At 29.2% G+C, this 22949-nt stretch overlaps 1 protein-coding gene and 1 non-coding gene across 8 annotated transcripts in view; one reads left to right on the top strand and one right to left on the bottom strand.

Annotated features, from left to right (window-relative positions):
* LOC129918124 (heterogeneous nuclear ribonucleoprotein L) overlaps nucleotides 1–22949 on the top strand; it is a 369767-nt gene that overhangs the window by 84909 nt on the left and 261909 nt on the right. The gene's annotated exons all lie outside the window — the stretch shown is intronic.
* Nucleotides 14803–14875, bottom strand: Trnar-acg (transfer RNA arginine (anticodon ACG)). Its single transcript has one exon. It is a non-coding gene; the product is annotated as a tRNA-Arg (tRNA).

Raw genomic sequence — 22949 nt, 5'->3', positions numbered from 1 at the left:
AAATCTTATTGTCTTAGCTCAAAATATATATATCGATCAGGTCTATGAGACATCTACAAAAAGAGCTAGAATTTTTTGAACTCGATCAAATTTCATTAAAAAAAAAAAAAAAACATTAATTTTTATGTTCTCACGCTATGGAATCAATTTTTTTGTTTCACAACCTATAAAAAATGTTATACCATGTGAAAGCTTATAATTTCACCTTTCATATGACTTATCAATCTCATTTCAAATTAGCTTACAAGAGAAGTTAGAATTTTTTAAAATCAACCATGTCGAAGAATGTCCAGAATGAGATTACGGTACTTCCCATACTGGAGGCTGTTCGGGGGGCAACAGATCTCCACTGGTGTTTTGAGGTTTTTCGCAAGTTTCTTGATTTAACATTTCTATCTGCTCTTGGTCAAAAGTTATAACCTGTTGAATTCTAAAATTTTATTTTACCGTTATCTCAAAATTGTGTTTACGAAAATGATTGAAACTTCGTACATATTTAGTCGTGGTCATGGTCTATCATTAATCTATATACTTTATTCCTGTATCTATTCATAAGATAAAAATAAAAACGATGAAAATCAGTCAAAAACGGTCAAAAAACGTGTTTTTTTTTAAAAATTGTTTCTTCCGTTATTCAGTCAAAACTCACTAAACGATATGAATTTTTTGCACATGTATGCATAAACCTACATGTCCTATAAGTTTGAGATTTTTTGAACGCCCTAAAAAAAACCAAAAAACAAAAACTACCCAAAAATCCCCCTAAAAAACAAGGTGTTTTTCAAAAATTCATATTTCGAAGCGCAGAGTGTTGGAAGAAAATTCGTATTAGACGCCTGATTTTTTTCCCTCATCTTTCACCTGGCACCTTTAGAATTGTCAGAAAAAAATTTCCCTACCCATAATCATTTTGTCATAGCTCCAACACGTGTACAATGTTCAAACAATACGTTATATCTTTGTTTAAAAGTTTTTAGAATTCTTTCTTAAATACAGTTATTATTAAATTAGTCTCATCTATCTATAGCAAAAAAAATCAACTCTCTACAACTTAGCGTTTATATTTTAGCCCAAATTTCATCTTTCCGTTTTACCCCTGTTTACCCTATTAAATGACGGAATTTTTAAAAATCCTTCATTTGGAGTAAGCTTTAGGTTATTATCTTTCAAAAAAGCTATAGAAGATTTTTGTATCTCTAATAGTTTATTTTTAATTTTTAATTGAAATTTTTGCCGCGAGAGTGTAACGTTACAAAATGGCGTCACTTTTTCCTGTTTCCGAGAAAAAAATATTCTATTTGTTAAGTTTGTATCAACTTGAGAGTTGTCAACAGTTCCATTATCAAGTATAATCGCTTTCAAAACCCTAAAACTATGCTTAATCTTCTAATTGAATTCATTTTGTTGCTCTTAAACAGTAAGTGTGGTAAGTTAAGCTCAAGGAACAAAATAATTATGCGAAACTCCTAATCCTCTTAATTACATTACCAACCACAAAACCGTTCCGCTTCGATTTCTACACCATTTAATCGATAAGAACTTGTGTATTACTTACATACAAAATAGACACACACATCTATACACAACACAATACATTTCTTAGGTTGCATTGTTGAAATCAATTAATCGCTTGGTTGAAGCTAACTGCACACATTGAGTTTTGAAAACAAGTCAACCCTAGAACAAGAACTTAAGAACCACAATTTCTATACCTATGTATAGTAACGTCACCTTCAGGAACATATTCTTGATCACCCGGTTGGGCGCCAGTCTCTTTGGCTTCATATTAAATTTCTCAATTTGATTAATGTCATTGCACAGTAATTCCAGGTGTATGCCATAAATTTTGAGCAAAAAACTTTTGCACATTTTCAATTTAAACTTATACACCGTTGGTGTTCGTGTCGTTGTCGTCGTCATCTTCCTTTAGGATAGGTAATGTGTGATGGTAGGTTAAAAGGTCCTTTTTTTTCTCTGAAGGACCTCATATATGCGTTTATGGTTGACTCGTATGTCACTGAGCTATTGGATCAAAAGAATACAAAAAAAAAAAAAAATAAGAAAAACTGAAAAGAAAAGCTGGTTTGCACCTTTTATGGTTCTAAAAATTCAATCGAACTGCTGATGCTGCGGTGATATAGCCCGTTTGAATGGAAAATATTTACATTCCAACGGTATAATGTATATAGGAGCTTTTTCTAGGATCCAAAGCGTACTCGAGACGCAGAGTGTTTTGAGAATATTTAACGGTGTACCTTTGTTTTTTTTTTTTTTTTTTGCGCCAGCTTCTATTTTTACTGCTAAACAGGAAAGTGAACATATAGAAGAGCGAAACTCATCTCATATCGCCATCGTTGCTGGAAAAAGACGTTAACTTTTTTTTTTTTTATATTTATAGTGTAGGCGGCATTTTATGAACAAAAAAAAAATATGTTTTTTTTTTCTTATACTCCAGCTTCACTCGAATTTAATGTGCAGGCTTCATATAGGAGAAGGAAGACTCTTATGCAAAAATCGTCCTGGCATATGCCGTACAGTGAACTTTTACGCTACAAGAGTATAGTTTGAAGTTTTTCTTCGCTTAAAATTCATGCAAAATTCATGAAAGTTTGAAGTGCATATAGCATGAGATGAGGACGAAGAATAATTTTTTTTCTTCTTCCTTTTTTTCTTTCTAGAATCCATTTAATGGATATGAAGAGAAACGACATTCTGCTTTTATTGCAAAAAAAAAAAAGGCTTCGCTAGGCGTTTGGATATAGAAAAGTTACAAAAAAAAAACAGGATCCATATAAAGTTGTATATGAGAGAGTTTATACTCTGTGCAAAGCAGTTTTTGTTTTCTTATACGGAGGCATTCGGTCGAAATTTATACAATTTCTTGGCTTTGAGGATAATGCAGATTTGTTTTGGGTTTACATATGGAAGTTTTTTTTTTTTTTGATTTTTTATTTAGTGGAGACATTTTAAACTTTGTGATTTTTTGTTAAAATGTGTCGTTGTGTTATTATTGCGGGTGGTAGATAAAGTTTTTCCTTCTGATTTTGTTAAATGCATTTATACTATATAAAAAGGATGCGATTTTTTTTCAAGTCTAGAGATAAAAGAGGTTTTTGTTATAAGAAATATACAACATCAATATAAGTTGAAAAAGTAAAACTTGATGAAATTATTTGAATATATATATTTTTTTGTTTATTTTGAAGAACTTTTGTCATATGAATGACGTTTATTTTTATTTCATATTTGAAGTTGAACTGCAAAACAAAGTATTTACGTTTATTTTTGAAAAAAAAAGAAAGGTAGATACATACTTAGTTTAACGGTGCTCCTAAATTTCTATAGAAACTAGTTTTGGGCGTTTTTGTTTTAAGTTGAACAAGTTCGTTTGCATTGTTTTTAGTTCTTTAATTTTTTTTTTAAAGCTAAACTCTCTTTGAATTAAAAATAAAATCAATGTTTTTCTGCAAATATTCAACAACAAAAAATATAAAAAAATTAGAGGTACTCGAAAAATTAATAAAACGGTTTTTTTTTTTGCACTTTTCATGTCGAACACTTAACCTCGATGTTTTTTTTTTTTGAAACTGCTAAAGTAACATTAAAAAGCTATTCTTTGTCTTCTAAAATAAATTCATTAATTTACAAAGTCATTTGTTTATTCTCAAAGTTATTGGAAATAGAAATTTATGATATTTCAAAATTTTAAGGATTTTTGTAATCAATGATTTATGGATAACCATTTTTGAATTTGGATTGGAATTCAAGAAATCAAAATTTTACGGTCAAAAACATACATTATTTTGGTTTGAATTTAACTTATTTTTTCTGGTTTAATTGCTACGACATGATACCCCATCAGCACCCCTCCATTTCTAAAATATTTTATATGTATACAGTTATAGTCTTGTTTTAATTATTTTTTTGTGGTTTTACTTCGAAAGTCACTGTGGCGTATGTGGAACCTTTTAGTTTGAAAAAAAAAAAAAAAAAAAATTTAATTTTACGTGATAACGTCATAAGAAAACAGGTTATCACGTACAAAAAAATTATTTAAAAATAATTGACCATATTTCTTTAAGTGAAACCCGGGACAGATAAAAAATTCGTTGAATAGTTTTGAAAATATTGATTTAAAAAAAAAAAAAAAAATTTTTTAAATGAGTTTTCATAATTTTTCCTTATTTTGATATCAATATTTCCTAAACGATTTTATTTGAGCGTTTTTGTTGAAATCATTTAAGTCGTTTACGAAATCAGAAATCAAGAAAATGATTTTATAATAATGTCTGTTAATAACTTCTAAAAACATATTTTTTTAATCAAAATCGGGGGAGCTGTTTTTTAAGATTTTAATTTTTGAAAGATTTTGAAATTGTATTATCTTTAACACAACTTTTAACATTTCCTTAAAAGTTTTGAAACTTATCTGGGTTCTTTGCTCTTCCATATGTTGTTCTTTATTCGAAAACATTTTAACTGGTGTAGCAACCTGACAAACAGAAGCTGGAAATAAATAATTGACGAACATTTCAAAAAAAACTAAAGCCTAGTCTAGAGGCGAAACGAAAATTTTCATACAAAACCAGCACACAATTTTGCTTTTCGTTGCACAATACGCAGCTTATGTAACGAAATTCTTACCTGTGCTAGAATATATGGAGATATTTGAATCGTTTGTCACTCCCATGTATTTTTTCCAGGCAATTTTTCTTGTAGCAAAAGTTTTTTGACTTTGGAGACTTAGAAAAATTATCGTTTTTCTTCAGCAGCGTACTAGGCTTAATGCTTTATCCGAAAAATTAGAAAAATTTTAATTTCCACCCACTGTTTTCTTGTTTCCCGTACAAAATATTTAAAATATTGAATACAAAAATCAGAGAATGTCCAAATACGGGACAATCACGGGACAAATTACAAAATGCGGGACACTTATACGTCCCGGGTTTCTTAAATAAAAACTCGGGACAAGCTATACGGGACAGTCCCGGGTAAACCGGGACGGATGGTCACCGTAGGCATAAAGGACAATTGATGTTTTTTTTTTTATCTTCTAATCCAGCTTTACAAAATGTCGGTAATACTATGTTTTAAGAAAATTAAGTTGTAAGTACTGATGGGAACTATTGAATGATTTGAACTATCGATAGTTAGTAACTGAATGATTTGAACTATCGAATAGTTAATTAAATTATTCATTTATTCGAATAAAAACTATCGAATAAACTATCGAATAAAAAAAAAATATTCTAATGAAAGAATTATCGAATAAAAAAACTCTTCGAATGAGAAAACTATAGAAAAAAAAAATATTAGAATGAAAAAACTATCGAATAAAAAACTATCGAATTAAAAAACTATTCGAATGAAAATAGTAACTAAATGAATGAATGAGTGAATGATTCAAAACTATCGAATATATTTTACAACTATCGATAGTTTGATAGTTTTTTTCGATAATTCCCATCACTACTTGTAAGCAAAAAAATATAAACTGCGTAGAAGTAAAATTCAATTTTCCAATTAAAGACAAGATAGCACTGACCAATAGACAGAAAAACTTCCACACTGTTTTTAATTTTAATAAGTTATGATTAAATTTATAACGTGCGGATGCTTACTCAAGTAGCTCTTGTTTTTTTTTTTTCAATTTTTTCTTCGTCTTTCAATGTTTTTTTTGTTTAGATAGCTACTTTAAATTTGTTAAATTTTTAAAAGCTGAAAGTATTTACTGTGTAATGAATGAGCCGATTAAAAATAATGGCTTAAAATTAATTCCTGTGTATGTAAACGAATTATGACTGGATTACATTCATAATATTTAATGATTCAACAGAGCAAACTAAATTTCTCTTTAATTCCCTTATTTTTATTTTTTTTTTTGTGAATAAAGAAATAATAGTCTAATAGATATAGTCTAGTAGATATTATAAATTTTAAATATATTGAAGATAATTTGACACATGAAAAAAAAAAGAAAATAGAAGAAGACTTGACCTCATTGCAATTATTTTTCTTGTTTCACAATAAACAACAGGCCCCCATTCAGTAAAACCACACTACTCTCTCTCTTCGTTTTCCAAAAGATGCATTCAACTGTGAATACAAATCAAATAAAATGCAAAATAGAGTGTGTACTCGTATGTGTATTGTGTAGGTAGGATATCTATCTACTTTGCATCAGTTTCTTCCTGAATTCGAAATGCGAATTTGACAGTAGTATAAACAACACAACAAGGTAAAAGATGCACAATATTTGTGAATTGTCTTGTTGTTCAAAAAAGAGTACCCCCTTAAATAGTTGAAAGGTGACCATATATTGTTTCAATGAAAAATAAACACAAATTGTTTTATCTAAAACAAAAATTAAGTTGTATAATTTTTTAATGTATGTTTTCTAACTCTTTCATTTAACTCGAGAAAAAATACAAATATGCAGTTGGTATTTACAAGAAAAACCGTAAAATATTTTCTAATTAATTCTATGTTCTATAGTTTTTGGTTCTATATTTTGTGGTTCTGTTTTTTGTTCTATATTTTGCGGTTCTATGTTTTTTGGTTCTATGTTTTTTGGCCCTATGATTATTGTTTCTATATTTTGTGGTTCTATGTTTTTCTGGTTCTATGTTTTTTGGTTCTATGTTTTTTGGTCATATGTTTTCTGGTTCTATGTTTTGTGGTTCTATGTTTTTTGATTCTATGTTTTTTGGTTCTATGTTTTTTGGCCCTATGTTTTTGGTTTCTATATTTTGTGGTTCTATGTTTTTTTGGTTTTATGTTTTTTGGTTCTATGTTTTTTGGTTCTATGTTTTTTGGTTATATGTTTTCTGGTTCTATGTTTTTTGGTTTTATATGTTTTCAGCATTGAATGTACAATTTTCAATGTTCTATGTTTTACGTTCTATGTTCTTCTTTGATTTTACCTTTTAGGGAACTATCGTTTTAGTTTATCAATATGTTACAGCAGAGATATTTCGCCTCTATTTGACGTTTATAAATAATATGAGAGAAACTACACTTATTTAATTTTTTTTATAAACTTAAAAAAAAAAAAAAAATCAACTAATAAACTGTTCCTGTATGATAACCGATAAGAGCAACTGGTCACCATATTTTAAAGTATGCAAGTATCTCATCAATTGCTGTACCTTTCACCTCTTCTTACTCATTCTTCTTTTTTTCTCCTTCTTCGCTCTGAGTATTATTTATATTTATTTTCAATCTGCATTCACAAAATAGTTTTGGCTGCACTAAATAAATCTTACATTTTGCAAAACCACAACCCAATTTACAATTTGAATGAATTTTATTCAAATTAAATAACAAGATTGAAGAGTAGCAAGGATATTATTAAATGAATTTGCTTTTGTATTTTTTCCAAAAAAAAAAAAAATTGTATTTGTTTGTTGTATTGCTGAATCAATATGATATTAAGATATTGATGTTGAAAGGGTAAACAATTTTCAAATTGAATTTATGCAACAATCTTAAGCAAAAACTCAGTTGAATAATTCTATCTTTATCTATTTTTTTACGTTAAATACAACTTTTATTTTTTTATTCTAATCAGAATCTGTCAGTGCGGTGAACTTGTTGTGGATATTTATATACCTTAACTCATGATTTATTGGTTAACTGGCGGTGCCCTTCAGTTTGATAAAGCTGTTGACTTTTATTCTGTATTTAAATTTTGAAAGGGAGTCAAATATGCTTTCAGTTGCCTTTATTGTTTAACATAAAAACCACCAACCGAGAAATTCCGACTTATTTTGGGGTTTTTGATTTTATTAGACCCTAGGGAGGAAATAAACATTAACTCACGTTGGCTAGTTTTAATTCATCTTCGAAGTTAATTACCGAAAAAATATACAGGGTGATGCTAATTTTTACAAAGAAACTTTAAAAAAGTTGAAACAAGTAAAGATTTAGGCGAGGAATTTAAATAATTTTGATTTGTAATTTCTATCTTTGCATTGATTAAAACTTATTTCATTTTTATTTGAACTTTTGGGATGGTTGTGTAGTTATTAATTAGTCCTTCAAATTTATTAGGTTAAAATTTTGAACCACCCTGCGACGATACAAGTTACCCTTCAATTTTGTACAAGTTTCAATGTAATTCGTTATACTTAATCGTGTTTATGGCTTCGGCTTTTAACTGTCGCATTGGGAGTCAGTGTTTTGAATTTGTTTACACAAAATCTGTCATGCATGCAATTATTTGGATAATTAGTTAAGGTAAAGAAAACACGTGGATCGTTATGGTTATTTTAAATGCAACTGTAGTTAAATTTATTTATCAAAAAACGAAAAAAAAAATCAGTAAAAGGTTTATTTCATTTGTAAATGATATGCATACAGTATTACTTACATGTAAGCATGATTTAGTACCTATCAACACTTTATATGTTGCGTTAGAAATGTTGGTTTACGGAAATCTAAATCGTAGATATTTAGACAAGTTCTTTTAAACTTTGTTATGCCAGTACTTATTATTATATTATTTTAATAGCCCTGAATACTGAAGAATTTCTGACTTTTGGAAAGTAAATAATAAGTTTTTGGAACTTAAAAACTTAAACGTCTTAAGGATTTTGAAGATTTATGTTCTTAATATTTTTCACGTAAAAAATTTTACATGACTCTAATTCAATGAGCCGTAGTGTAAAAAAAATGCAATACGATGTTTCGGCAAGTTGCCTCAAAAGTTGGTGCGTTCAATTCTTTTCAAAATGGTACAACATTATTGGGAATATTCCATAAATAACCGAGATAAATTTTTTTTCTTAAGAAATCCGGCTTTTTTATGAGGTAATTTTTCCATATTATTCAAGTTTCAGAACCTTTCAGAATACAAAAACTTAAATAATATGGAAAAATTACCTAAAAAAAAGTAGGATTTCTTAAGAAAAAAATTTTATCTCGGTTATTTATGAAATACCTATTTCCAACAATTTTATACCATTTTGAAAAGAGAATTGAACACACCAACTTTTAAGGCAACTTGCCGAAACATCGTAGTGCATTTTTTTTTACACTACGGCTCATTGAATTAGAGTCATAAAAAATTTTTTAGTACTAAGTTGGGTAAAAAAGTAATATTTTCTTTAAAACTGATGCAGCTGAGTTAAAATTTTTGAATGCATTTGATAGCAGGGTTATTCAAGGTTCCGTAACAAAAGAAAAAAATGAGAAAAATTAAGATTTGTAGTCACGGCACATGAAAAACCGTCACAGGGTGACCATTTTTGCGACTTTTTTTTCAAATGCCCATAACTCCCAAAATATATGGCTGCGATTTTTTTTATTATTTTTCTAATAACTGTCACCACCTACCCTATCTACCGTTTCCGTTTCGACTTTAACTTTTGGGACACCCTGTATATGTATATAAAAAAAAGAATTAAAAAGTAAAAAAACATTTTTTTGTCAAATAAAAAAAATAAAAAAAAATAAAAAAAAAAATAATATGTACAGATTAAAACAAATGGAACAAAATAAAAAAAAAATAAAACAAAATAATAAAAATTGAATTTAAATTAAAAAAAAAAAAAACAATAAACCAGAAAAAGCGTTAAATTTTTTTTTCAACGTAAAAAAAAATAATAAAAATTAGAAATTAATTTAAAAAAGGACAAAATAATTCTTGTTTATAAAAAAAAATTAAAAAAAAATGTTTTTTTAATGAAGTAAAAATAAAAAATAAAAACAATGTTTTAAAAATTAAAAAAAAAAAACACACTAAATTGTAACGAAAAAATAATCAGATAGAGAAAAAGTTAATTAAAAAAAAAATTAAAAAAAAAAACAAAAATTCAAATCAATTTTAAAAAGTAAACAGAGCTGTATTGATTGAATGTTTTAGTTAACAATGGTATGCTCTGAAAATCAAAAAATCTTAGGACTTTCCCAGTTTTCAAGTAAACAAAAAAGTTTTTCAAAATTGGTATTTTTTTTTTTTTGTTTGAAATAAAATTAGAATTCTAGTTTTAGCTGTTTTTCAAATAGAATGTATGTTTAAATACATATCCCAAACTACAACACATACCCTGCCGAAACGTCATTGTTACTACTTTCACTTTCAAAATGATGTTTCTCATATCACGAAATTTTTAGGTTTCCACCACAAAATCGTCTCGATAAAAACGATGAAAATTGTGAATATAGGTGTACTAGTATCTACAAAACTACTGGGAGCCCGGAAATTCCGCTCTTGTCTGATTCGTTGTCATTCAAAAATATTGTATACAAAAATTGAAAACTTCTCGCAAGTAAAATAATTGAAACATTCTTTTCAACCAAATCGAAAGTAAACTAAGCTTTTATTCAAAAACGCCCACAGTGTTTCCTTTATTAGGTACATCAAAACTCCTGCTTCCTATCTAAAATCCATGGCTAAATTGAACATTAAAGGCCAACTGCCAACACCTTAAAATTTTCTCATATAAATATGACGTGAACGTTGTTCATAATATAGTACATACTTACTTCTTTCAATTTCAAAAGGAACTTGATTTCATACAATTTATCCCCTAACCTCCAAAACCGCCCTTAGATCCTTCAATATAACGTCAAACATTCTCTCCAGTTTGATCATTACCTCCATCTTCCACATTGTTTATCCTTCGGCATGTGTTTTTTATTTTTATTATTTTTTTTTTTTTATTTTGCCCTCTTTTCAACTTCAAAGTTAATTTATAACCCTATCTCTGATTTGAAAGGCAAAAGAAAATTAAAACAAAAACATAGAAACACCCGTTGGTGTTGGTGGTGGCCGAGAACTAATTTTATGTAGTTACAGTTACTGTTGCTCTCTGTTCTTCCAGAAGAACAACTTTAAAGCAAACACGTCCGATAGCTTTTTTTGAAAAGAAAAAGAAAATAAATGCAAGCAAAAAAACAAAAAGTAAGTAGGTATAAAAGAGCTATTCATTCTATAGTCTGGTGGTGTAATGTTACCCTTAGGATAGGCGAGCGAGAAACTTTACTCTAAATAAGGACTCCAGTTTTCTCCTTAACTAGGCCAAACTCGAAACTTTCCTTTAACGTGTGCGGTTGGTTTACTTCTTTTCAAAAACACACCCTTTAGGTATGTATAAAAGAAGGTATACATATATATTCTATACTCACACTCTATCGTCCTTTAAATGCGAAGTGATGAACTTATTTTCTTTCTTTTGTTTCTCTGTGTGCTTTTTTGTGTGTGCTCTTACACGCTCTGTTTTGCAACAAAACTTAAGAACCATTTACCCTGATGTAGCTCTGGTTCTTAATGCATCCCTACCCTTAAGAAGAACAAGAAGGATGAATGCTCATCTCAGCAAAAAAAAAAAGATGTTTAAGATATTTCACACCCATGCGGGGTGCAATTTTGTAATTATTTCAAAGTATCTTCATAACAAATGTTGCTGCAACATGTTGCTAGATTGTCTTTTTGTTTGAAACTTAAAGTTTTCTTACAAAACGAAGTACAAACTTAAACTTCAATAATGTTTCCAAAAGAGATGTTCATGTAGCAACAAATGTTGCCAGTCGATATATACATTGTGTCTCGAATAAATTGTGTTCAGCCATTAATGAAGTTAATTGCTGGAAAATCACCCTCAAAAGTATGCCTTTCGTAGTACAGTTGATGGTAATATATGGTGTGCGGTAGTGATAAAGAAGATTCGCAAAACGACCAACTTTAAGAAAACAGATGAACAGACAAAAAAATTTATCATAGAAAATATAATTTTTCAAGTGAAAATAGGAACAAGTAGAAATAGAAGCAGCAACTTCAGCAACTACTATAACAGCGCAAAAGAGACATTGTTCACCATCATAATCGCCAAGTCTATAATACCGTGGTTGGAATGTCTGTGACTACTTCGGAAGCATTTGATAATTGGACTATTAAGTTTTTAGAGCAATAGACTGAGAGAAGTCACACGAAATGCCATTAAATATCAAAGAAGTTGAAGAAAGCGCCCATTGTGAGTGTGATCTATTGAATTAATGACCAAATGCTTATGGAAGCAGAAAAGAAAAACAGACGCACAAAAGTTTTTGAATAACTTTGTCAGAATTTATATTTTTTTTGTTTGTGTGTTTGTGTCTTCTGTGATAGATATTTTAGACTTTTACTGCCAAAGTCATTAGGATAAAGTTCTTTTTTAGAGAATAAGCAAAATAATAAAAAAATATTTCATAGAAGATAATTGAATTGAATTTTTTGAGTTACCCAACCGGAATTGATGTCATTAAATTAGACATAAAAACTGACTGATTATCGGTTGTCATAGAAATCTTACAAGAAACAAGTGCTGACAGTTAATGGTTGAGTTGACAAACTTATTGTTTGATATCAACTGAAAAGCACAATTTTGTAACCTCTATTACAATCAAAGATTTCTTATTTCAAATTGTATTTGATATCTTATTATGAGGTCATGAATGTGCAAATAATTTTATGCGAAGCGTAGTTTGAACGCTTTTGAAACTAACAAGATTGAGGTTTTCAGGCTAAAAGAAAATGACACAGCATCAGTTCTTATAATTAGAATAAAATACGAAATTACATTAGGGTGGGTCAAAAAAAAAAATGGAAATTCTTTGTTTTTGATTTTGTAGTCCGAAAAATCGATTGCTAGACACCTAGAATATACACATCAAATATGAGCTCTTTATATCAATGGGAAGGTCCTCCGCTTCGCAATTTTCCATTTTTACATCAAGCTTCTACTAAAAAAAATCATTTTTTTTTTTATTAATTGACTTTTTAGCAATTTTCTTTACATATTCTTGTAGGAAATTGAACGCTCTACAAAAAAGGCTTCCTACCATTTTTATTAATAGATATTTGAGGTCCAAAAATCGAAAAAATCTTTAAAAATTCGATTTTTGTTCTTAATTTTGTAACAAATTGAAAAATTATAATAAAATCAAACGCCCAAGACATATTCTTGTAAGAAATTGATTGCTCCACAAAAAAGATCTTCTGAACTTTTTTCATTAATCTAACCATTCTTAAAATTTCGATGTCAAAGAACATTTTTTTAATTTTAAAAATTTTCCAATTCACTGATTCTTCAGCTATTTTGTGGAAAGCTTTATAGTATGTGACATGAGTTAAAAATATATGTCAAAAAACTCATATTTCAGAAGCTAGATACGCAATTTCGCAAAAATTCTCAGATGATTCCCTAGTGTCAGTTGTGAAATCTTTATAGTAATGTAATGGTTTTCGGTTAAAGCTAAATATACAGTTCTTCCAACAAAAAAAAAAAACCAATGCATTTCTTATGGGAGAAATTTTTTTAAGATCCAAAATCGAAAAAAAAAAAAATTATACTCAACACGATTTTTTTCTCGCAAAACAATGTACAGCTCATTGTTTTTGCGGCAAATAACTTATGACTGTCATCTGTTCACCACAGATATTTTTTTTTTCGAGAAAAAAAATTTTTCTTCACCCCTCATTTTTTTTATCGAAAAGAACTGTATACTAGGCTTAAATGACAAAATAAACAATAGTCCAGTGCATTTATGATGTTCATATATGGACGACCCAGCAGTTTGTACCACCCACAAATTTTTTTTGCTCATTCGAAAGAGCATTGGCTGAATATCATTACCCTGATTTTTCGCACTCGAGAAATTCACCTTTCGGCCGCCATCTTGGATTTTAGTTTTTGTTGAATATCTCGATTTCTATTTATCCTACATAAAAGTTGTGTATGTAAGAAACGTAGGCAATTAAATTTCGCGTCTTTTATGTTAAGAACACTTTTTCGATATTCTGAATATTAAAAAAGTTACAAGCCAAAAAAGTAAAAAAAAACCGAAAAAAATGACAATTTTAAAGTTTTGAGGACTTTTTATCAAAATTATGAAAAAACGTTCCGAAAAAAGATTATTCACCTTAAAATTCTCTACAACTCTGCTATACAACTTTTTTTTCTATCTCTATAAATACAAAAGTTATTAATACTTTTTTCTGTTAAAAATGCTCTTTTTTGGTTGTGTTTTTTATCTTTACTTTTTTCTTAATTTTTTTTTTACCAAATCTTGAATTTTGAATGATTAGTGAGTATTTTAAAGCTTTATGTTACAAGAGAAAATTCAGGACCTGCAATTTTTTTACATTTTAAGTCTCTTCATTTCGTAAAAAAGGGGTATTTTTTAACAAAAAAGTATTAATAACTTTTGTATTTATAGAGATAGAAAAAAAGTTGTATCGCAGAGTTGTAGAGAATTTTAAGGTGAATAATCTTTTTTCGGAACGTTTTTTCATAATTCTGATAAAAAGTCCTCAAAAGTTTAAAATTGTCATTTTTTTCGGTTTTTTTTACTTTTTTGGCTTGTAACTTTTTTAATATTCAGAATATCGAAAAAGTGTTCTTAACATAAAAGACGCGAAATTTAATTGCCTACGTTTCTTACATACACAACTTTTATGTAGGATAAATAGAAATCGACATATTCAACAAAAACTAAAATCCAATATGGCGGCCGAAAGGTGAATTTCTCGAGTGCGAAAAATCAGGGTAATGATATTCAGCCAATGCTCTATCGAATGAGCAAAAAAAATTTGGGGGTGGTACAAACTGCTGGGTCAAATTATAAATGCACTGGACTACAAATAAAAAATGTTGACATGATTTTTGTGTGGTTTGGTTTCTAATGGAATTACCAAATATGTATTTGTAATAAAAGTTGATTGACCTTGACATGAAACTTATTTTTGTTTTAAACACTCAATGCCTACTTAAATAAATAAAATAAATTAAAAATAAAAAAAAAAAAAACAAAAAAGTATTTCGATCTTGCCAGGAGTCGAACCTGGAATCTTCTGATCCGTAGTCAGACGCGTTATCCATTGCGCCACAAGACCATATGATTTTTTTATGTCAAATAACTTATTTAACATTCCACCACATTGAGTAAATTTTATTTTCTGTATCAGCTGCGTAGTGTTTTCTTAAAATAGAGAAAATAAAATGCACGACTGGGTCGCACGAACTTGCTCTTAGAGTTAAAGTTGCTTAAATTTTTAAGACTTTTTATATAGAAAGAAATTTGGAAAAAAAAATTCGTTTAAAAAAAAAAAATAACATTAAATCTGAAATTAAATTGCCCTCCAAAACAAGTATGCAGTTTTAATTTATATATTAACATACATTTTTAGAAAAAAAAATTTTCAAAATCGTTAGAGCCGTTTTTAAAAAAAACTAATTTTTTATAAATAATTTTTTGGGAAAAAAGTTTAAAAAAATAATTGGTATGACATTTTGTAGAAATCAACATCTAAAAACAAAATTTCAAAAAAAAAATTCAATGTCCCGTTTTCAAAATTTTTTTAAAAATCAAAAAATTATTTTTTTATAAAATTTTATTTTGGTTTAGGTATATTTAAATTATATAAATGCTTCTTCACAAAAAGTTTCGTTAAAATCGAATAAGCAGTTTCGGAGATAATCGGATTTGAAAAAAAAAAAAACGGTTCTATGGCAGGTACCGTTAATAATAATTTTCAAAAAAAAAAAAATTTGTCATTGAAAGATAGACCTTAGCTTAAAACAAACATTTGAATTTTTTAAACAAAATCGTTAGAGCAGTTTTCGAGATATTTCAATTTTACTGAAATCGGTATATGACAAGTACCGGCATTGTCTACCATCGTAATGTCATTTAAAAATGTTATCTCAGCTTTTTTTTTTTTACAAATGCCTAACTTGATATAAAGTTCCTTTATCGCAAGCAAAAAAATAATGCCTTGTGGGTAAGGAAATTAAAAATTTACAATATTATGACTGTAAGCAATCACTAAAAATTAATTAACGTTCTGATTGGTTTTCTTAGAATATTGACTAAAATAACAAAATAACAAATTTCCGCCGCTAGAGAATTTAATAAAATTTCGTATTCAAAAAAAGTCGCTGGAAGAAAACAAAAAAATGTGATTTCCCGAGGTATTTAAAAATGTAAACATCAATATTTTGTTTTTTATTTTTTCAGTTCCAACCTAAGTGTCATGTTTTTTTTTTTCTTATTTTAATCTTCTTCTTTCCTAGGCCATTTTAAGTTGATTTCCTTGTATAAATAAAATCCATTTTTATTCTCAAGAGGACAAACATAAGCTTCTTTCAATTCATGCAAAAAAGGAACGAAAAAAAACAATTTTTTTTTTTCAAAAATTATATAAAAAAAAAATCTGTACCTACCGCAAAGGGATGTCCTGTGCTTAAAATCAACAAAAAAAAAAATGTTTAATATTTATAAGATACCTAACTAAATTAAAATACTCCACAAATTTCCGACAGAAACAACCTATAAAAGCCGGGCATTGGTCTATTTTGTAAAGGAAATTTAAAAAGAAAAAGGAAAAACCAGATTCTCTCATCCCTCTATTTTAATATTTAGTAAATCAAAAGGAATTTCCTCCAATAGGGGGGAAAATTTTTTTTAGAAAAAAAAATAAAAAACCCGAATAACGGCAATCCACTAAGGACTTCGTTTTTAATGGCCTAATATTTCGTATTCCTTCTTCACCCATGTTTTCCATCAGCTGAGTTTGAGAGTCATGCTTTATATAAGGATGCCTCAGCATATCCTTAAGGCATTAATATACATACAAAATGGACGAATTTTTTTCTTCCCCACATAGCCAATCCATATTCCATAAACTGGGTACCACCACTCCTCTAATAGTATCTATGAATGAATGAAAGAATTCGTTTCTTCTGTCATATATTGCGCCTCAATGAATGGGCATCTTTCAGTTTTGTCCTGCAGCTTTCTGTTTTCGCTTAAAAAAAAAAAAAGGACGAATAGTCGTATATTTTTTTTTTCTACCTATTTCTTCAATTTGAAATTGAGCCAAGTTGGGCGTTGTTGGTGCTGATAAATTGGGGGTGTGTGTGTGAGAGTTATATATGTATATAAATGCAAATAGCTCCTTGGAAATATTAAACAGCCGAGAAAAAAAAAGAGAAGGCGATTTTATCCTGCTCTTTTTTATATTATAAGTGCGGCATATTATGCAAGACAATGTCCTTAAGTGACTCGCAAGCGAACAATAGTAGCCTGAGTTTCAATTTTAATGCTCGCTCCTTGAGGGTAATATAATTGCCACTGACACACATGTGTAGCATACATACTCAAACATGTGGAGCTTCCACATAACCAGCAACAGAAGCAAACCTCGAGCAATATACACAAGAGGTAACATGAGTTCAATGGCAAACAAAATAAAAATAAAAAAAAAAAAGAAGAAAAGGATATTATTTTTGTATCTATTGAGCTTGGAGCGTCCTGAGAAAGAATGGAAGAAGTAAAAAAAAAAAAAAGAGAATCTTATTTTATTTTCCTTATCGTAAATATTTATCCATCAAAATGGCTGCGGGGACGATAACAATCTTTATGAGAATCAGAAGTGGAATTATATCATTATATTGGTGTATTTTTTTTTTCTCTGCTTCTGCTTTTGTCCTTTCTCGTTTAATTCTCCTTTGGGGTGAGATCTTTATCCTTCTTATGATGGTCGGTCGTTTGTCGTCGTAGTCGTATCACAAGGACCACTTTGGACTCTGAGATCGAGTTCAGTTGACTGTTTAAGCAGAGGTGAAATTCTAATTTGAATTGTGCAAGAGGCTTTAAGATTTTGAGAATATGTATCGAATATCAATGAAACATTGATTTAGAAATATTGGGGAAGGATGAGGAGATTAGAATAAGGAAAATTGAGTGTGTTGGTTTAACAATACAACAACAACTTTTCAAATTAAGACAAATAGTCAAAATTTTGTCATCTAGAATCCAACTTTACCTACTCCCACTTATGATATGAATGAATATCAAAATAAATTCCTCTCTTTCCTTATCAATATATTGTTGTTATCAGACCACTAGGTTATTTAAGAATTCCGAACATGAATCGGAACTCAGGATGTGGTAATAGCGGTTGTGGCAGCAGTCTTTCGCTTAACGGTAAATTTATTCATTATCTTTGAATATTGTCTTCTTTTAGTCAATTTTTGCTGACTCTTACAATCGGCAAAAGGACGACGAGAGATAGAAGTGACACTTTGCTTTGACATTGATGGTTAATCGAGAAGAGATTTCAATTGACGACATGGTTTAGTAGGGGACAGTTGTAGAAGTGACGTTAGGAATGATGATGATGATGAAAACCACAAAATAAAAGCAATTTTTTTTTTTTGTGGTTGCCAGAGAGTGAAAATCAAATTAAATTCGAAATGTGTCGCTAATGGGTGATGGCGAATATATTTGTGTTGGAAAGTTTAAATAATCAAATATACGGAAGTGTTGGCGAAAGAAAATTAAAACAAAAAAAAAAAAAAATGTGGAAAGAAACACCAAACGAAATTTGGTTTGTTTAATGGACATTTTGAGAAAAATCCATTAGTCACTTTGAGGTTTTTATTGGGTCAACGTCAATGGATTGGTTTAATTGGAAATATATTAAAGGCTAAAAGAAATTTTGTATGTATATCTTGGTGTAATTGGAAAGGAGTTTTTTGATGGCATGAGTTGTACTTCAATTTTACAATTTTATTTTTTTAAATTAAAAACTTTCGAATGGTGTTATATTTGCTGTCAATTCAAGGTGCTCTTACTATCTTCTTCGTTTTTAATTATAAAAATTGCTTTTTGTAAAAAAGTTATATACAGTGGTAGAAAAATAATAATTAGAAACACGCTTTTTCTTTTAAAAATGTTTGTATGTTCTTAATATAAATAAAAAATATTAGAAATATTTTTTAATAGAGACATTTGAAGAGCTCGATGTTTTATTAAGGATCTCCTCTTTATTGCACCTCCTTTTTTTCTAATATATAAGGGTTTGGTCTGTCAGGAATTGTTAAGGATGTTTTATTTTTTTTTTTCGGAACATGTGGCATTTTTCGAGGACTGCAACCACATTAACCAACTTATAGAAATTAGTTGGTGATAGTCCTTTTTATTAATTGTACATTTAATTAATTCACCAAGTTTTGCATATGTAAATGCTAAAAATCAAAAACAGGATATTTCTTAATAATTTTTAATCAGTGTTTCTAATTATATTTCCACACAAAATTGGACTATATTTTAGATTTTTTGCAGTATTTTTCATTTGAATCGTTTATTTCAGAAACAGCATAAGTCCATTTTTCCCAATTTTTTTTTTTTTTTGGAAATTTCTCATTTGTGTACCTAGGTATAGTTATTCATCTTCTGGAAAAAAATTTAAGTATGTCAGAACTCCCAAAATACGAAAACTGAAAGGAAAGGGTTCAAAATATATGAAAAAATTTCACCCGGTGACAACATTTTTGACTGTTAAATACATGACTTTTAACCAGTTTTAAATTATTTTGGCAGCAATCTTGACACGCATGCCCTTTTGTTATACATCTATAGAAAGGTTAGGAATAATTCTATCTATATCTATTAAATTCATTAAAATTGAACTCAGGGTTCAAAAGTTATAAACAGATTTCTTCGCGGTGGCAGCGTGTTTTACTCTTGAATATATGACATTTTACCAGTTTCTTATTATTTTGGCAGCCATCATAACACGCAAGCTTTAAAATAATACATCAATGAAGATTTAATCTATCTACTGCTATTTTATTCATTAAAATCAGAAGCAGGGTTCAAAAGCTATGTCTAGATGAAAACAAAAGTTTTACCAACAAAAATTCGTTTATTTCAGAAACGACATAAGTCCAGCGACTTTAAAGGCTTAAAAACCCGCTAAGACTTAAAAAAAAGTTTATATTTTTAAGGTTTTTAAATGCGTCTTCAGCTAGATTATAAATCGACATACTCTAAATTTGAAGTTTTGTGGAGTTTTAACATAAAAAACAGTTTTTTGTTGCTCCTGAAAAGTGTCCATTAATTTTGATATAATGTAGTTTCATTTTTTTTTGTTCATTCATAAAATATGTTTTTCAGTCGTTGTGAGCCAAAATCATGGAGGTAGAAAATATGATTCGATTTTATTTCATCTTACATATGTATGTACAAAAAAAGAAGCGTTCCCGGAACACTTCCAAGAATCAAAAAAACTGAAATTCAAAGTGCTTAAAAACGTAGAAAAATCAAAAATCTTTTGTAGGTATTTCATTTTTTAACACTTTAAAGGAATTTTACATGTTTTATCACTAAATTTAGAAACAAAGGGCTAAATTCTGTAAAATTTTTTCATAACATTTTTTGTTCTTTCAGTTTAGCTTAGCAAGTTTTGCCTATTTGAAAGAAAGACTTCGCTTCAAGATTTCATTTTTCTGCTATAATTAAGATACATATAACCACCTTCTTGGTTATCAAAATATTCTAGGGCATTTTCTTAATCTCACAAAAAAAGTTACCTTGCTGTAAGCAAGTAAAAGTAAAATTGTTAGTTCGTTAAGTAAATACTACCTACTGAACTTACCAAGCGACAAAACTTTCTTTAAAATTCATTATTACCGCTTACTGCCTTATTTCACACAATCTCTTACTTAACACTCGTCTTATTTTTTCTTTTTTAGTTATTTTTTTTTGTTTTTCCTTTTTCAATTTATTCAAAACCCCATAAGTATATTTTTCCTTGAATATAAATTATAATTTCAACAAAAGCACGCGCTCCGTGCGATAAAAATTAAAAAAAAAAAAACAAAAAAAAAAAATACATCCAACCTTGTATATAATGCAACAATTACCGTCATTGTCGTTCGTTCGTTCATTTATTCATAGTCTCTCTGTCGTTTGCCCCCCACAACCATATTATGTAACTCAGAAAATTTCAGCAATGCGATGCTCCCTCGGGCTGTGCATTTCAATATTCAATTCTACACCAGCAGAGAGCACTCTGAGTTCCTTCCAAATTGGACTTGGAAAGGAACTTTATAAGAATAAGTTGGGAGCTGTGTTGTTATTCTTCTAACCGGTCTCGAACTTGAAAGGTGTGTAGGTACGAAAAAGAGAAGAAAGAAAAAAATCTAAAAAAAAAAACAAGAATTGCTCCAAATTGAAGATAAAGCAACAAAAAAAAATGTGTATCTTTTCAAATAAATGTATCTTCTCGCAGATTGGGAGGAAAAAAGAAAAATTATGCCAAACTAAGTTATCCCCAAAGCGGAAATAACCAGAAACTCGATTTTGGCCCAAAGGCGAAAGATACTAACTTTCATATCTTCCAGATACATTTTGCTGCAAAATTTCATATATACCAGAACCACGTTCTTGTAGGTAGCACAGGAAGGTGGGTACAGGTTTACCTCTTTCCCTATTTTTTCCCGCCGCGGCGGCGTCGTCGTCGTGTGTCGCGTCATCATTGTCTTGTTTGAATGTATCCCACTGATGATGACAGTGGAGCAGCAATCGACTTGATTACGATAACGATACAAACAAAACTTTGTTTAATTGTATGTATGATATAGTTGAGTGGGGGAGCTTGGGGGGAGGTTATGAACGAATTAACCGGTTTATCGCGTTTTCAGGGTAAAACACTTAAAAGGTAGGTACATTTGAGTGTGTTGGTAGCCAGAGTGGTTGTATAGATTGTACGAGTATAATAACATTTTCGCTCAACGAGAGTATCGCTGCAAGCAATGGAACAATGCACAGCACCGGTGGAACGGTTCTTGTAGTAGATACAATATACTCATGATGCCGTTTTGGTAAACTGGATTATGGAAAGTGGATACACGACTGTGTTGAAATGAAAAAAGAAGAAACTGAAGAAAAACAACAACAAAACAAAAAAGGAGGAAAATCCAGGTGAAGTGATGTCTCGGACTCGTTCTTTTTTTGTTTTTGTTTTTCTTTCTGTTGCATTGTGTTTTGATATCATCCACTCTGCTGGCTCTTAAGCGCGCCACAAACGTTATTACTAAAAATATATGTATGTGAAGTGAAATGCAGAGCAATGTCCCTAATGATTGTCCCTTTGGGCGATTCAAGTCTGCATTTGGGATCTCATTTTTTGCATGTGTTTTTTTTTGTAAAAGATACACAAAGTATACACACATTTTTGTGTGTGGGTTATTATTTTTGTTTTTCTGTTGTTGTAGTTTTTTTTTTTTTTTTTCTTAAAAGTGTTTAAAAATGTTTTGAATTGGTTGGGATTGAGAATTTTTACTCTTTGTTTGCTTTTTATGATTCTCGTATTTGCACACAGGATTCGGAATTATTTGTTATGAATATGAAATGAGTTCTAAAGAGAGAGGTAAGCTTGTTATTTTTCTTGTATCATGCATCATTTGCAGATGTTTTTTTTTTTTTTTTTTTTTTTTTTTTTTTACATTTCTTTGGGGTGTGTCAAATTCGAATCGAATTTGGAAATATTGTCACGAATAATGTTTTTATATTTATAGTCTAAATTGTTTTGTTGCTTTCGCAACATAAATTTCCAGGTAGGTATTTACCTACATCATATTTGAAAGAAATTGTGGCAAAAATTTTCGAAATTACATTTATCAAGAAATTTTCAAAATATTAGGTATATTTTTTTTTTTTTTAACTGAGGGCCAATTTACTTTTTAAAGCCTAATAAGGGCAGTGAATTTTGGAAAAAAAAAATCATGTAGCAGTTCATTTGTAGGTAGGTACTTGAAAGAACTTTCGAAGACTCAACGACACGCATCTGACGAAAAAAAAGAGGCGATTGTTATCAATGAAATGATCTTCAAGCTTTTGTAGAAGCTATAAGCATTTTGTGTTCTCATCTAATAATTTTGAATTAAGCTTTTTAATGAAATTTTTTTTTGAAAACTATTGAAAACCACAAAAATTTTCGGATGGTCATCACAAAGTATTCAATAAGATTGAAAGATTGATAGAAGAGAGTCTTACCTACTAAAATCTTATTTATGTTTTATCCTTAAACTTTGTTATGTATAATATTATACATTTTAGCTGAAAAATAAGTGTTTTTAAACTTTTGAGTAGGATTTCCGAGTTATTTAAAAATGGTA

Source organism: Episyrphus balteatus, chromosome 4 (genome assembly GCF_945859705.1).
Source record: "Episyrphus balteatus chromosome 4, idEpiBalt1.1, whole genome shotgun sequence".
NCBI classification, from domain to species: Eukaryota; Metazoa; Arthropoda; class Insecta; order Diptera; family Syrphidae; genus Episyrphus; species Episyrphus balteatus.
This window is presented reverse-complemented; position numbering and strand designations above follow the sequence as displayed.